The following is a 17,227-nucleotide window of genomic DNA, read 5'->3' on the forward strand; positions in this document are numbered from 1 at the left end:
TAAGTATCAAACTATTTGTAGAATTAGAGTTCAGTGGTGGCTGCGTACAATTGTTTCATTTGATTCAAAGATTTCCATTAACTCCAGAGCGTTAAATCCAAACGTCAAAACTTTAAAAAAAGGATGAACTGATCGCTTCTCAAATGTAGAATCAGCCATTGTTTTAACATTGCGCCAGGTGCAGGCACAAAATATGGAATACGGAAATCAATATATTATTGGTAATGGTTTAGGCCAGGGGTCTTCAACGTTTTTCAGGCCAAGGACCCCCAAACTGATAGAGATAAAGCAGGGACCCCCGACTATATTGTATAAAATTGTGTTTTACAATAAACTGGGCCTAGTGGCATGAATACCTATTTATTGTGCATTCAATACTAAGCTATTCAAATAATACACAGGTTCATATATTCATGTTTTTATTTCAAACATGTGCAAGGTACAGTGAGTAGGGGGGCCGTATCACTGCCATGCATAAACACACCTGTTATCATGCATACAATACTGAACTATTAAAATAATGGACAGATTCATGTTTAGAAAAAATAAATACAAAATACATAAATTTTAAAAATTGTCTAATCAACCAAAAATTTCGCGGACCCCCTGCAGTACCTCCGCAGACCCTTCAACTTAATCCTGCAGTATGAATTGGTTTTGATACAGGATTCAAAAAGACAAACCAGCGTAAGCTTGCTAGCCACTTTGAGTTCCGCATGCCAAAGTAAATTTAGCATTTCTCAGAAAACTGGTGAGTACGCTTGTAACTGACCGCTGCCGCTCTCTGACTGCTGTCTGCTGGGTTTTAGGGGTTCTGATGCCACTCGGTGGCTATTGAATAATGACCCTGAGAGACCCAGCTTTAGCCTAATTCCTACTTGAAAGCTATCCTTCCTCTAACTCAATCCCCTCGCACACCCTCGCTGGAGACAGACGAGTGCCACATAACACACACATACACACACACAAAAATGCATACACACCTGGATTAATGCAGTCATACTTGAGTGACTGTTTCAACAAAATACTGGAACTGACAAATGAGACATGTTTCAAGGAAAGCAGGATATAACATTTAAAACAGGGATTTTAAGGCTTCCAGTGGAATTGATTTGAGGACAAGCACTCTTACAGGATGACATTCATATACTTCTATAATTTTTACTTTTTGAAATTCCGAGTCAAGGAGTTGGTTGACTTACCATAATTGACCAACTGCCAAAATCTAGTAAGGTGTTTTCTTTGTTGAGTTAGCCCATACATCATATCATATTTTAGTTTTTGTTGTTTTATTAAGTTTTTTTACTTATTTATTAAACCTGCATGCCTTTGATCCAAAACATGGCTTTGGAGTGGCCCTCTCAGTCTAGTTGAAACTAGGGTTACCATCCTGAGGGTCGGCATCAAATGAACGTTTGGCCAGCTGTTCCTGCTGATCTTGGGCCTTGCCAAAGAACCTGATGTATGGAGAGAAGATTCAGCAGCAGAACATAATATTGTGTGAGGAGAAAAAGTTATTGTAGTAGTGTTTGTATTAGTATTATGATAGATGAATGATATCACATTTACAATAACATAAAGGTTAGTTTCACTTTAATAGTTATTTAACACAAGTAGATAAGTAGTTGCAAAAAATAACAATGGTAGAAGCATAGGTCCTTACCCATGAGCAACATGTTTATCTAAATAAAACAGACAAGAGAAAAACACAATTAGCAGAACTCTTTTCTTTGTATCACAAAAAAAACAGTAACCGTATCACAATAACATTTGTGTTTGTAGCACAAAGTAATAAATTAATTATGAATACATGGTATAGTAGAGGGAACGCAAACAAGACTTCATATTTGCTATTCTCTAGAGCCGGAGATATTGTGGACAGTAGTTTGTATATTACAACTCTGATTGGATATAGTATTGACAGGGTTTCAGAGTAAAAATATCTTAGTATTTGAACATTTACGTTTCATAGACAAACATTAAACATTAAACATTTTTAATATATTTATTTTAGTTTAACACAGTTTTAACAAGTTCTTCAAGTGGTGACAAAGTGGTTTGACTTGAGATTCATCATCCATCTGCGGGGAGACTATGTGAACTGAACAAACCTTACTGTAAATGTTATCTGCTGTTATAATATTGCCGTTGTTGTAGTGCACACAGGGTCCAATAAATAGCCCACACGAACAAATCAGCTTCATGAGTCTGGATACCACTTCCTAAATGAACTTTAGGAATAATGTTGCTTAAATGAAGGCTAGGATTTCTAGATTTGCCGCTGTTTTGGTATTCGACCATTTAAAAAAAAAGGAAACTAAAGATGCAGACAGGGGTCAAGGGTCAAATCATGATAGAAAGTCTTAAACATCTAATATTTGGTATTGTTAATTGTTCATTTTTCTATTTACTATCCCACCATAAAATCTCTTGCAACATTAGCCAACCTAAACAGATGTCTTTGTATCGCCGCGTCAGAATGTACAGATGCACATCTACGTTAGATTATTTAATTAAACCGCAGTTATTGACAAAATAAAATCACCATTTGATGAAACAAGCCATAATGTCACACATATTGTGGCATCAAACATTTGTGGTACTTAAAAGTGGCTTAAAGTGTCTGTGACTGTGGACTTCATGACTAAATGTATTTGAGGAAACCATTCTAGGGAAATGGTCAACATTCTCACAGTTTTACTAACAATGCTGCAACATAACACGCTAGCTGGACAGTGGGAAGTGTGCAGATCTTATCAGATGTTAAGTCACAGTGACAGTGCAATAACATGTATCAGCCATCAACACATTGATGCTGATTAACAGTTTGACACACAACGGCCGAAAGTGCGCAAGAGACACCCATGGGAACTTCGTGTGAGTTCAGTCGCACCCACAGTATACTTACTTTAGATCAAGCCAGAAAAAGTTTACAGCCAAACCAAGGGAGAAAATCCCAAAGTTTAATTTGCTGGCAGACATCAGCACATCATGCGATAAGTCGAACACGTTTAATTTCCAACAACGTAGTCATACACTGTTGCGATCTTACTGGTTAACTTTAAAGAATGAGGCCCATAGTTTCAGTTGGAAAAATGGTTTCACTTTTTTATTTAAAGTAAAGTAAACCAGCTGTTCCTGCTGATCTTGCTGATCTTGCTGATCTTGGGCCTTGCCAAAGAACCTGATGTATGGAGAGAAGATTCAGCAGCAGAACATAATATTGTGAGAGGAGAAAAAGTTATTGTAGTAGTGTTTGTGTAGTATTATGATAGATGAATGATTTCACATTTACAATAACATAAAGGTTAGTTTCACTTTAATAGTTATTGTAACACAAGTAGATAAGTAGTTGCAAAAAATAACAATGGTAGAAGCATAGGTCCTTACCCACGAGCAAAAGCGTGTGCTAAATAAAACAGACAAGAGAAAAACACAATTAGCAGAACTCTTTTCTTTGTATCACAAAAAAAACAGTAACCGTATCACAATAACATTTGTGTTTGTAGCACAAAGTAATAAATTAATTATGAATACATGGTATAGTAGAGGGAACGCAAACAAGACATCATATTTGCTATTCTCTAGAGCCGGAGATATTGTGGACAGTAGTTTGCATATTACAACTCTGATTGGATATAGTATTGACAGGGTTTCAGAGTAAAAATATCTTAGTATTTGAACATTTACATTTCATAAACAAACATGTCACCAAGCTACGACAACAACAAAAAGACATTTGTATCGGTCATTTTCCTTTGTTCAGCTGGAAGCGGATAATCGAGGCCATGTTCTGTCTTATGGTGACGGTATCTACGTATAGACCACAGATTGTATAAAACGTGGATGTAGTCGCTGGGACATCACCCATTGGTTTGTGGACTGCCGTTTTGCTTTATCGTCTATTTTACTCTAAATGAAACCATAATTTAAATGAAAATCATGCTGTAAGTTTACGGCATTTCAGCATTGGCTTCACTTATCACACCCAGAGGTTGCAGCCTGGTTATCACTCCGTCCTAAGCTTTATTACCGGTGACAATTCATTCTACTCATTATTGCATCGTGTATGAAAAGGTTAGTTGGGCATTTCATACAGTTTTATGAATTTAGAAAGCCCTAGATGTCAACTTCTCATCATATATCACTTCCTAATTAAATTGGTCCTATAGTTATTATTTGTCTTGTTCAAGTGATGGGCTAATGCTTGAAGTCTTGCGTGCAAAAACTAAATTTGGAAAACTGCTTTTAGTTTTTGTGCTGCACACATTTGGAAAATGTTACAACACTTCTTAAAACTTAACACAATTGTTCCTATCGGTCAATTAAAAAACATGATTACAAAGGACCCTGCTCTTGCACGTAACTGTTTTAAACTATGTTCTGTCTGGTCGTTTTCTCACAAATTATTTGGTTGAATGAATTAATTAATGTATTTATTTATTTAGCCAGAAATGTATCTCTGTCAGTGGTATTAGCTACATGTGTGCTTTTCTAGATATGTTGTGTGAAAATATTTGCCTTAAAAAGGCCCATTGATTCCATTACTGTACCTCCTTTGCCAACATGTTGCCAGAAACCTTCTCCGGGTTCAGCCATGAGAACGACCATGGCCAACACAAGAAAGAGCGCGATGCACTTCATCTTGAAAAACAAGTACAAAACATACCACAAAGGCCAAAGTTAATAACTTAAAACAAATTAAACCTTAAAAAGAAAGGTCATCACACAAGCTTTGAAACACACAGTTTCCGCAGATGTGTAACAACTGTCTTGCTCATGTTAGTAAATGCAGAATACATATTTAGTCCTTACCTTTGTTTTGATTCAAAAGTCAAGAGGATGCTGTCAAAGAGAGCTTAAGTTGGCAGTGAAGTGTGAATATCTGTGTTGGTACAGTTCATCCATGACTCTTTTATAGTAATGGATGATTTCCATTACTCATCGTTTTCCCAGTATTTGGCAATCAAGAAAGGTAAACCAGACGCGGTCTCAATCTATTTTGTAATGCAGTGGTGAAATGCTGATTTGTTATCTTACCCACAAAACTGAAATCATTCCACACAGGGCCTCCTATTTTCATAATGTTTTTAATATATTTATTTTAGTTTAACACAGTTTTAAGTGTTCTTTTTCTTCAGCTTCAGTTTCCCTACACCCTAAATCCAAAGTTTTGTAAACTGTGAAAGACTTGAGGCAAAGTTACAGCATGCAGTGAAGTGGACAGGTATGTGCTGGTGCCCAAAAAACAATTGGATGTTAGTTATTGTAGTGTGACCCGTTAATTTGAGATCCCAACCAAATTTGCGGGAATGCGGCATACACCTCTTTCAGGCCCCGTTTAGTGCGCACACAGCGGTTAAAATGAGCCCTCAGGTCTAATTAATAACAAATGCCCTAATGTGCTGTTATTGAACATACAGCTCTGTCTTCCTGCTTTATGGTAAACTCACTGTATGTCTGTCTGTCAGTGTAATAAATTGTTATTAACTTCATGTGTGCTTTTCTAGATATGTTGTGTCACAATATTTGCTTTCAAAGGCCCTATCTTACATCGAGCACAAAGCGGCGCATAGAGCAGAGTAACTCATGCTAATTTAGACCGACGCAGTGGTCATTTTCACGCCTTACGCCCACATTGTGTAAGTAGCAAATGTACTTGTGCCATCTGTGCACCCATGGCCGTGTTGGTCTTAAAATGAGGTGTGGTCAGTTGCATTGCTGCAGCACTGGTATCTTTAGGAACAGAAAGCGATTGCGCCATTGATCAACAAAAACCTGGTCTGGAGTCAATGGTGCACTCTTGTTTTTTCTAACAGAATGTGTCATGATGAGTCCACGAGTGCTGTTTGAGCTCAGTGGATCCACTCCTCATCCAACTGTGTGTGAAAACGTAGATGCAGGCTCCTTCAAAGTTTGCAGGCCCTCTCCCCCTAAACGGTTGCATTTTGAGACTGATGCAGCCTCTAGGCTTCCGCTTTCTGTCCGAACCCCCTGTGAATGGCATCGCAAAGCAATACAGTTGTCATCTAAACCTGCTATTACTGCACAGCTGCAGATAAAGATCAGGCTAGTATAAGTATCAAACTATTTGTAGAATTAGAGTTCAGTGGTGGCTGCGTAGAATTGTTTCGTTTGATTCAAAGATTTCCATTAACTCCAGAGCGTTAAGTCCAAATGTCAAAACTTTTGAAAAAGGATGAAATAATTTCCAAAATGTCTAGTCTTTCAAAAACAAATGCAGAAAACTGATCGCTTCTCAAATGTAGAATCAGCCATTGTTTTAACATTGCGCCAGGTGCAGGCACAAAATATGGAATACAGAAATCAATATATTATTGGTAATGGTTTAGGCCAGGGGTCTTCAATGTTTTTCAGGCCATGGACCCCCAAATTGAAACAGAGATGGAGCAGGGACCCCCGACTATATTGTATAAAATTGTGTTTTACAATAAACTGGGCCGAGTGCCATGAATACCTCTTTATTGTGCATTCAATACTAAGCTATTCAAATAATACACAGGTTCATATATTCATGTTTTTATTTCAAACATGTGCAAGGTACAGTGAGTAGGGGGGCCGTATCACTGCCATTTATAAACATACCTTGTCAGCTAATACCAATGCCAATATCAACATTGTCTGTCAATTGCATGATAATCATGCACACAAGCTATTCAGATTGATGTTTTCATTTGGAAACGAAAATGAGTGATGGCCTATTAGTGCCACTGCCATGCATAAACACACCTGTTATCATGCATACAATACTGAACTATTAAAATAATGGACAGATTCATGTTTGGAAAAAATAAATACAAAATAAATAAATTTTAAAAATTGTCGAATCAACCAAAAATTTCGCGGACCCCCTGCAGTACCTCCGCGGACCCTTCAACTTAATCCTGCAGTATGAATTGGTTTTGATACAGGATTCAAAAAGACAACCTAACGTAGCTTGCTAGCCACTTTGAGTTCCGCATGCCAAAGTAAATTTAGCATTTCTCAGAAAACTGGTGAGTACGCTTGTAACTGAACCCCCCCCCCCCCCACACACACACACTTTATTTTATAAGAATACGCAGAAATATTGGAACATGCATTTTCGGATTTCAAGATCAGCTTGTCTACTGGTTTGAGCTTGTTTGATCAGTTTGGTAAACCTGGTGAGGAGCTCATATTGCTGCCTGGTTGTTATGCATCTTTGTGCTGCTTTAACTTGGTTTTCGATGAAAAATGTAATTAACTAATAATAGTAAATTATAATGCTGATAATCAATGTTAAATATTGTCATTACACTTGTATTGTCACGGGAGTTCACGGATAGGACCCAAACGCAAGACCACAGGAGACAGAGTATGGTAAAACAGGTTTTATTGTGAAGGTGTGTGAAGGTGTGGAGCCCGAGGTCCGACACCAGAGAGTAGGCAGATCGACGGTGTGAGTCCCGTGGCTCGACACCGGAGGGCTGGTAGCTCGCCGGTGTGATGTCCCGTGGCTCGACACCGGAGGGCTGGTAGCTTGACAGCGTTATGTCCCGTGGCTCGATACCAGAGAGTAGGCAGATCGACGGTGTGAGTCCCGTGGCTCGACACTGGAGAGCTGGCAGCTTGACGGCGTGTGTAGTCCGCTAACACAACGGAGGGCAGAGCTGCGGTGAGTAGTCCGTTAACACAGAGGGCACGGGGGATTCCCGGACCGACGGACACCGGAGGCAGGCGCTCGAGGGGGAAGATGCGACAGGGTTGAAGCGGGTGAAAGACGGATAAAGACGGTACGACCTGACAACCCCAGACTGCAGGACCAGAGTTTATATATTGCCAGAGGTAATCGTTAGTGGGACCTGAGTCTGGTGTGTCAGGCTGCAGGAGGTGATCAGCTGGAGTGGCTGCAGCTGTGTGGCAATGGGAGGTGTCTGGTCTGACGGATCCTGACATGTATTGTCATATTGTCACACTTTTCTCAGAAAAAAAACCTTTTGCCATATATGACATTTGATTTCAGACTCGGAGCAGTGGATAATTAATTATAAATATATTAAAATATATAATATTCTGCACTATACAATTCCTCTCTAAAAGTTGGGGTGGAAAAAGACAAAGTGCCAACTGTACAGAATCATTTAATGCTCTTTTTCAGGGTTCAATATGTTGGAGTGATTATATCAAAGCATACAACCATCTTAATAGTGCTGGTTTGACTGTCTGGAGTGGCAAGAAGGGCAGTCTGTCAAATGCATCCATTTTGGTATGCTGTTTTGGTGTTTTGAGGTGCAGGAGCATTGTTGGTAGATGTGTTCTATCAGTCAGTTTTGTTACCTCTTGAGTCTGTTTCAGAGAAGACGCCCTATTTGTTGTTCTATCTCTATAACAGTAAAGAAACAGATCATTTGTGATGTGAGATCTGATGAGTTGGGAGTGAGATAGGGTTGATAATCTCTTTTTTTACATCACCAAAAGCGTTTGGGTGGAGAAAAGGTCAATGTCTGCAAAGTCATTGAAGGGTACCATAGATATTGTTGTATTTTAGCTTACTTGTGCTATGTGATTCTCCTTTAGCCTGCAATGCTGTAATGACACCTTAGAAATCAACATAAAGAGGAATAGTATTAAGGGTGTTTGGTGAAGTGTTGATCCCAATTTAATCCTCCATGATTGTCAGAATACTACTTCCCAAACAACTGTGTGATAAACCGAAATAAGTAATGGTTCTTTTAATCCTCTCTAATGTTAGTGTGAGCAATTGAGGCCTGTTGCCCCACATCTAGTACTTTTCTTTTCTTCCCGTAAGGTAGTGTGTGCATTCACATGTATGAGTGTGTGGTGTATTTAATCCGAATGGCGCAATGACTACTCGCCGTATCAGTGTTAACAGCTTGATTATTATCTCATCACTTCCCCATGCTCTGTTTCGTCTTGTCATGCCACTTAGAGGAACCAACAGTGAGAAGAACAGATGGGGAAAAATGGGAAATGGTTGTAACTAAGTTCTTTCTGGCCCTTTTTCATTAAAACCTATGCTACTTTAGTGACATGTGGTAGTTGGAGGGACCCAGATGCAGACTCAGACACAAACGATAGGAAGTAGAAATAGTTTACTAAGGAATTCAAAAATTCAGAACAAAAGAAACTGAGGAATCAAGTAACAGAAGTTGCAAAACTCAAACAAAACTCAAACAAAAGAGAGGCTGAATTCATACAAAACTCAAAACTAGGACTGATGGTCTAACGCAGGGGTCGTCAACGTTTTTCAGGCTAAGGACCCCGAAACTGATAGAGAGATGGAGCAGGGAACCCCGACTATATATATTGTATCAAATAGTGTTTTATATTAAACTGGGCCTAGTGCCATGTATAAACATACCTCTTTATTGTGCATTCAAATAATACACAGGTTCATATATTCATGTTTTTATTTTAAACATGTGCAAGGTACAGTGAGTAGGGTGGCTGTGGCACTGCCATTTATACACATACCGTGTCAACTGATACCAATGCCAACATCAACATTGTCTGCCAATTGCATGATAATCATGCATACAAGCTATTCAGATTGATGTTTTCATTTTAAACATAAATCTGGAAACGAAAAATGAGTGATGGCCTATTAGTGCCACTGCCATGCATAAAGATACCTGTTATCTTGCATACAATACTGAACTATTAAAATAATGGACAGATTCATGTTTGGGGGGGGGGGGAAACCAACTTTTTATTTTATTTATATATTTTCTTTATTGTCTAATCCAGTGATTTTCAACCGCTGTGCGCGGCACACCAGTGTGCTGCGAGAGATCGTCAGGTGTGCCGTGGGAAAATGTCCAATTTCACTTAATGAGTCCAAAAAAATATTATTTAGTTGTTGCAAATACTTTGCCATTGTTGAGCGTCTGAGCTGCAATATAGTGGCTGGCTAAGTAATAAATACTCTTCCATGCCAGTGGGTGGCAGTAGGTAGCGCAGTAATGACGTGTTCATTTAGGACAGTAGAATGAAATGACGAGCGGGACGAGACGAGCAGCGATGGAGAAATATTTGAAAAGGAAAAATGCAGACTCTGAACTGGGCAAAATAACCCAGATGAAAAGCCTCGTAAGGATCAACACATTTAGAGACTTGTCATTAAATTGTCAGCATATATCCGGCCCTCGGTACGACGGCCCGCCAGAAAATATCATATGTTTATCATAACTGGCCCGCCACACCACAGAGCTCCGGGACGAAAAGTGGTGATGTTAGCTGGCTTTATATGTGCGACATAACGAAGCATCTCAATGCGCTAAACCTGCAGCTTCAGGGACGTGTGATCACAGACATGTGTGATGCAGTAAAGGTCTCCACCGCTCTTCCCGACTGCGCATTTTGCTGATAACTGGGCGCACTTGGCGCAGAGTTCACCCGGCGATTTGCCGACTTTGCAGCTCAGAAATTAAAATTTGAACTGCTCAGCAATCCGTTTGCAATTCATGTGGAAAGAGCACCTGTGGAGCTGATAGACCTCCAGTGTAATGACACTGAAGACAAAGTGTGACTCTGAGGGCGCTGCAGTTTCCAAGCTTCACCCCCGAAACGATGTCTTAACTCCGCCTACATGCAGCTCAAATGCTCTGCATGTTTGGAAGCACATATGTGTGTGTGTGAGCAGCTGTTCTCTGTGATGAAGATGAACACAAACCCACACAGGAGTCGTCTCACTGATGCACTTTCACTCCATCATGAGGGTTTCCACAGAACCTTACCCCTGATATTAATGAACTAGCAGCCAAGAAAAGATGCCAAACATCTGGCTCTGGTATGCATACAATAATGCAGCCTACCTAAACATGTATTCTTTTTGCACTTTGTCCAATATACCTTCTATCCTGTTTATTAAATGGTGACTATATTTGGCCCTAAACGTAGTCACAATTTCTTATTTTGGGCCTCTCTGTGATTGAGTTTGACACCCATGACATATATGCTGTATTATGCTAAAAGGTGTCATTTTGTAACGTTTTTGGTTGTTGGTGTGCCGCGGGATCTTTTTAATGTAAAAAATGTGCCGCGGCTCAGAAAAGGTTGAAAAACACTGGTCTAATCAACCCAAAATGTCGCGGTCCCCCTGCAGTACCTCCGTGGACCCCCTGTTGAAGACCTCTGGTCTAACCCAAGGAATTTAGCATATATACATACTACGCAGACAATGAACTACGACGTTCTGGCAGCAGCTCACAACCTACATAATGAGGATTCTCCACAGGTGTGCGCTCAGCAGGAGTCCGCTGACGACGTTGCAACTCCTTCTATGGAAAGCTGTCACACAGGGCTCAGGGTGGAACCGTGACACTTTAGTGCATCCCCATAGTCCGAGTGATAATCCATTGGGTTTTGTTAATTGCTTTTGTCCTGCACTTTATGGGGGTCACGCGTAAATAAAACAGGGGCCGAAACATCTTCAGTTGGAGTTTTTGCAGTGTTTGTCTCTGCCGCAGCTCATTTTTCTTTAATAAATATCTATTCATTCTAATCAGCCTGGTACTCTTCAAGCAAAGAACTTTTGTACATTAAATGTTTAAAACAGCAAATGTAAAAACCTTTAATGATCTAATGATCTTGTCTACTTTCATCGAATTTCCACGTTCCACTTTTGATCACTGGGGCTGTAATTAAAAGTGTACCATAAAACATAACATCAGGCCTCACAATTTGCATATTCCACCAAATAGACGTGAAATGAAAATAATCCTGCACAAAGCAGTACTGGTATAAGGCATCAAGTAGCCTCAGCCATAATAAAAAACAATCAGCAGGCCCTAATTGAACTAAAGAGCCCTTGTGTAAGGTGAGACCTTTCTCCTGACCATTTGAACTAACCAAATACAGCATATTGATTTTGTTTAATGGAGACATTTTCAAGTAAAAACTCTCTCCACGTGACCAGGGATGAAATCATGTGTGTGAAATGTACCTCTGTGGATTTCCTAGCAAGTGGCAGCTCTCCAAACTGGCTCCATTTGTGTGACAGTAGAGATGGGGAGATGTCTGAGGACGTAACGTGATGTGGAATGCCAAGAAAGCCAGCATCTCGGGATGATCCAGACAAACCACCAGACAATAAATAGCCACGAGCTGAGGGTTAGTGTCTGATCCTGGTGTAAGCCCCGCTCTGCTGTCTCAGAGACATAGTCAGGTCTTACTGTAGCACTGAAGTTTCAGAGGGACGCAAATTCACAGCATCAGCTGAAATAGACTCACTCATTCCTTCCTGCTTTTATACTTCTGTCCACCTCTTTTCTGTAATACCAACAATTCTCTGGTATGGGTGGATTTTTCTGTTTAAGATGTAGTGAGGTTCATGTTTCACCAGATGACATCATTTCAAAACCACAGTTTGGCAAAATTATGAAAATATATTTTAAACTATAATCTCATTTTTATTTTAATCAGAATCATTACATTACAGTCATTTAGCAGATGCTTTTATCCAAAGCGATTTACAATTCAGAGTCTATCACATTTCTACACCGTAGGCACAACTACGGGATCAATTTTGGGGTTAAGTGTCTTGCTCAAGGACACATCGACACGCAACTAGCAGAGCCAGGGATTGAACCACTCTGATTGAAAGACGGCCCTGCTATCCGCTTAGCCACAGTCGCACCACACAAGAATCAGCTTTTTTGGAGATATTTGCGTACTGGATTCATGTTCATGATTTGAAGAGATTCCATGAACCCATTTTTAATAGTGACAAAAGTATCAAATCATCCAAACAAACACTCAAAGCCACTGTTATTGGTATTCTTCTCCTCATCTGTGTTGGATATTTTAAATATACAATTCTTCTCACACATATATGGCTAAATATGTTTGCCCTTTTGGAAAAGAGACCAAACAACAGCAAAAACCTAAGGTAGCTGGTTATTAGCGTGCGGACAGAATTGCATAAATACTGTAGTTCCTATATTTATAAATACACTGCTATTGTCTGAATAATCATGCATGTCCCTGTTGAGTTTGTAAACTTTATAATTGAAGCTACTGACTTGATGTCACATCCTCCATTTTAAAAACGCTATGTCTATTGTCATCTCTAGAGGACTTATTTCCTCCCATGCAGCTGTGGTACGACTTTCATGTGAACTGTTTGGCTGTCGTCTTTGAGGTTCGCTGTGTTTACCAGAGCCCTTATGTGTGGATGTCATACATACGTGTGGACATATAGTGGCTGGGTAGACATAGAAATGACATGTGTGGGACGGTATGTATGCCGAAGTGGACTGCCTGCCTCTGCCTCTGTCCCCCAAAAGAAAGTTTGTTTGTCAAAGTTATTGCTGTTATTATCTCAGCGATAACTACTCCATAACAATGCATTATTCATTATATACACACACACGCCCATGCTTTCTTCCTTTCATTACAGATGGAAATGTAAAAAGTCTGAATTCATGTTTTGTTAGTTCTCTCCGCAAGACGACAAGCAAATAACTTTTAAAATACTTGTTTTCTCAATGTAGCTCGGATCAATTGTTGCTTAGCTTTGACAACATTGTAGCTGCTCAATCAACCCTAAAAATTGCCCGGCGCAATTACACGTCTACTCACGTTGATTCCCATCTGTCCATTGACTTTCTATGTAATCTCGTGGCGCGAAAATTTGCGTTGTGTTCGGTGTGAAAACATAAATTTCTATTTTCTTCTGTTTTGTCAAAGCACTTGGTATATTGGTTGCTGTTTGGATGTAAAGAGAATTTAGACAAATATAACCAAAACATTTTTTACAAAATAGAATTACCTACCCTAGCTTTAAGTTTTTTTTTCACATGAAGAGCAAACAGACTCATATAATTGAGGAGAGATACATAGTTGACCTAATCTCAAACCTCAAAACCAAATTAATTTAACCCAAGGCCCCTTCCTCCCTTCACTTCCTTAAAATGGATCGCTTTAATATAAATAAAAACATTCATCATTTTTAATTTTTAAATGCAAATTTATTCAGAACAACTGTCATTCTTCAAAGTGAATTCAGAATTCACTTATCGATGACGTCAAAGCATGTATATTTTCAAATGGTTGCCGCAGTTGATGTTGAAGAGCATGACTTTGATCCAATACATGGCTTTGGAGTGGCCCTCAGTCTAGTTGAAACTAGGGTTACCATCCTGAGGGTCGGCATCAAATGAACGTTTGGCCAGCTGATCCTGCTGATCTTGGGCCTTGCCAATTACCCTGATGTATGGAGAGAAGATTCAGCGGCAGAACATAATATTGTGTGAGGAGAAAAAGTTATTGTAGTAGTGTTTGTGTAGTATTATGATAGATGAATGATATCACATTTACAATAACATTAAGGTTAGTTTCACTTTAATAGTTATTGTAACACAAGTAGATAAGTAGTTGCAAAAAATAACAATGGTAGAAGAATAGGTCCTTACCCATTAGAAAAATCGTGTACTAAATAAAACAGACAAGAGAAAAACACAATTAGCAGAACTCTTTTCTTTGTATCACAAAAAAACAGTAACCGTATCACAACATTTGTGTTTGTAGCACCAAGTAATAAATTAATTATGAACACACAGTATAGTAGAGGGTTATAGACATTCATTGTGCTCATTTCTCGTAAGTAATGCACATTATTTTTAAAACCATGTATCCAGATAATTATACATTCAATTGAGATTTAAAATGTGCTGTTACTGAACACGCAGCTTTGTCATCCTGCTTCATAACAAATTGTAATGCCCATCTCTATGCGAATGATACACGTCTTTATTGCTTTGCAAACACTGCACACTCAGCCACTGAAATCATATAACAAACCTTTGAGAAATTTCTAGATGCTCTTTTTAATTTGAAATTAGTCGTGAATGCAAACAAGACTTCATATTTGCTATTCTCTAGAGCCGGAGATATTGTGGACAGTAGTTTGCATATTACAACTCTGATTGGATATAGTATTGACATTTTTAACGAAAAGAGCCAAACTTGATATGATGAGTAATTACACAAGTGCAATTTCTGGTACAACATGTCAAAAATGTGAAAAATAAAAAAATTAAAATTGTGATTGCTTACGGTTTCCAACATGTCCTCCGTTAATGTGGTTACCATTACCTTCTCCGGGTTCAGCCATGAGGACGACCAGCGACAACACGAGGAAGAGCGCGATGCACTTCATCTTGAAAAACAAGTACAAAACATACCACAAAGGCCAAAGTTAATAACTTAAAAGAAATTAAACCTTAAAAAGAAAGGTTATCACACAAGCTTTGAAACACACAGTTTCCGCAGATGTGTAACAACTGTCTTGCTCATGTTAGTAAATGCAGAATACATATTTAGTCCTTACCTTTGTTTTGATTCAAAAGTCAAGAGGATGCTGTCAAAGAGAGCTTAAGTTGGCAGTGAAGTGTGAATATCTGTGTTGGTACAGTTCATCCATGACTCTTTTATAGCAATGGATGATTTCCATTACTCATCGTTTGTCCAGTATTTGGCAATCAAGAAAGGTAAACCAGATGCGGTCTCAATCTATTTTGTAATGCAGTGGTGAAATGCTGATTTGTTATCTTACCCACAAAACTGAAATCATTCCACACAGGGCCTCCTATTTTCATAATGTTTTTAATATATTTATTTTAGTTTAACACAGTTTTAAGTGTTCTTTTTCTTCAGCTTCAGTTTCCCTACACCCTAAATCCAAAGTTTTGTAAACTGTGAAAGACTTGAGGCAAAGTTACAGCATGCAGTGAAGTGGACAGGTATGTGCTGGTGCCCAAAAAACAATTGGATGTTAGTTATTGTAGTGTGACCCGTTAATTTGAGATCCCAACCAAATTTGCGGGAATGCGGCATACACCTCTTTCAGGCCCCGTTTAGTGCGCACACAGCGGTTAAAATGAGCCCTCAGGTCTAATTAATAACAAATGCCCTAATGTGCTGTTATTGAACATACAGCTCTGTCTTCCTGCTTTATGGTAAACTCACTGTATGTCTGTCTGTCAGTGTAATAAATTGTTATTAACTTCATGTGTGCTTTTCTAGATATGTTGTGTCACAATATTTGCTTTCAAAGGCCCTATCTTACATCGAGCGCAAAGCGGCGCATAGAGCAGAGTAACTCATGCTAATTTAGACCGACGCAGTGGTCATTTTCACGCCTTACGCCCACGTTGTGTAAGTAGCAAATGTACTTGTGCCATCTGTGCACCCATGGCCGTGTTGGTCTTAAAATGAGGTGTGGTCAGTTGCATTGCTGCAGCACTGGTATCTTTAGGAACAGAAAGCGATTGTGCCATTGATCAACAAAAACCTGGTCTGGAGTCAATGGTGCACTCTTGTTTTTTCTAACAGAATGTGTCATGATGAGTCCATGAGTGCTGTTTGAGCTCAGTGGATCCACTCCTCATCCAACTGTGTGTGAAAACGTAGATGCAGGCTCCTTCAAAGTTTGCAGGCCCTCTCCCCCTAAACGGTTGCATTTTGAGACTGATGCAGCCTCTAGGCTTCTGCTTTCTGTCCGAACCCCCTGTGAATGGCATCGGAAAGCAATACAGTTGTCATCTAAACCTGCTATTACTGCACAGCTGCAGATAAAGATCAGGCTAGTATAAGTATCAAACTATTTGTAGAATTAGAGTTCAGTGGTGGCTGCGTACAATTGTTTCATTTGATTCAAAGATTTCCATTAACTCCAGAGCGTTAAATCCAAACGTCAAAACTTTAAAAAAAGGATGAACTGATCGCTTCTCAAATGTAGAATCAGCCATTGTTTTAACATTGCGCCAGGTGCAGGCACAAAATATGGAATACGGAAATCAATATATTATTGGTAATGGTTTAGGCCAGGGGTCTTCAACGTTTTTCAGGCCAAGGACCCCCAAACTGATAGAGATAAAGCAGGGACCCCCGACTATATTGTATAAAATTGTGTTTTACAATAAACTGGGCCTAGTGCCATGAATACCTCTTTATTGTGCATTCAATACTAAGCTATTCAAATAATACACAGGTTCATATATTCATGTTTTTATTTCAAACATGTGCAAGGTACAGTGAGTAGGGGGGCCGTATCACTGCCATGCATAAACACACCTGTTATCATGCATACAATACTGAACTATTAAAATAATGGACAGATTCATGTTTAGAAAAAATAAATACAAAATAAATAAATTTAAAAAATTGTCTAATCAACCAAAAATTTCGCGGACCCCCTGCAGTACCTCCGCGGACCCTTCAA

At 39.2% G+C, this 17,227-nt stretch overlaps 1 protein-coding gene and 2 long non-coding RNA genes across 3 annotated transcripts in view; 2 read left to right on the plus strand and 1 right to left on the minus strand.

Annotated features, from left to right (window-relative positions):
• The window catches only part of LOC142942110 (uncharacterized), a 31,129-nt gene extending 19,696 nt beyond the window's left edge, over nucleotides 1-11,433 (plus strand). Inside the window, exon 2 of the long non-coding RNA XR_012951560.1 lies at nucleotides 11,058-11,433. This is a non-coding gene — a long non-coding RNA (uncharacterized LOC142942110). The remainder of the gene's footprint in view (nucleotides 1-11,057) is intronic.
• LOC142942102 (exostosin-1) overlaps nucleotides 1-17,227 on the plus strand; it is a 341,430-nt gene that overhangs the window by 197,868 nt on the left and 126,335 nt on the right. The window lies entirely within an intron of this gene.
• On the minus strand, nucleotides 13,958-16,137 carry LOC142942107 (uncharacterized). The gene is made up of 3 exons (XR_012951557.1): nucleotides 15,061-16,137; nucleotides 14,418-14,436; nucleotides 13,958-14,211 (listed from the first exon to the last, which is right to left on the minus strand). It is a non-coding gene; the product is annotated as an uncharacterized LOC142942107 (long non-coding RNA).

This window comes from Anarhichas minor, unplaced genomic scaffold (assembly GCF_050575085.1).
Source record: "Anarhichas minor isolate MPS153535 unplaced genomic scaffold, ASM5057508v1 ptg000136l, whole genome shotgun sequence".
Lineage (NCBI taxonomy): Eukaryota > Metazoa > Chordata > Actinopteri > Perciformes > Anarhichadidae > Anarhichas > Anarhichas minor.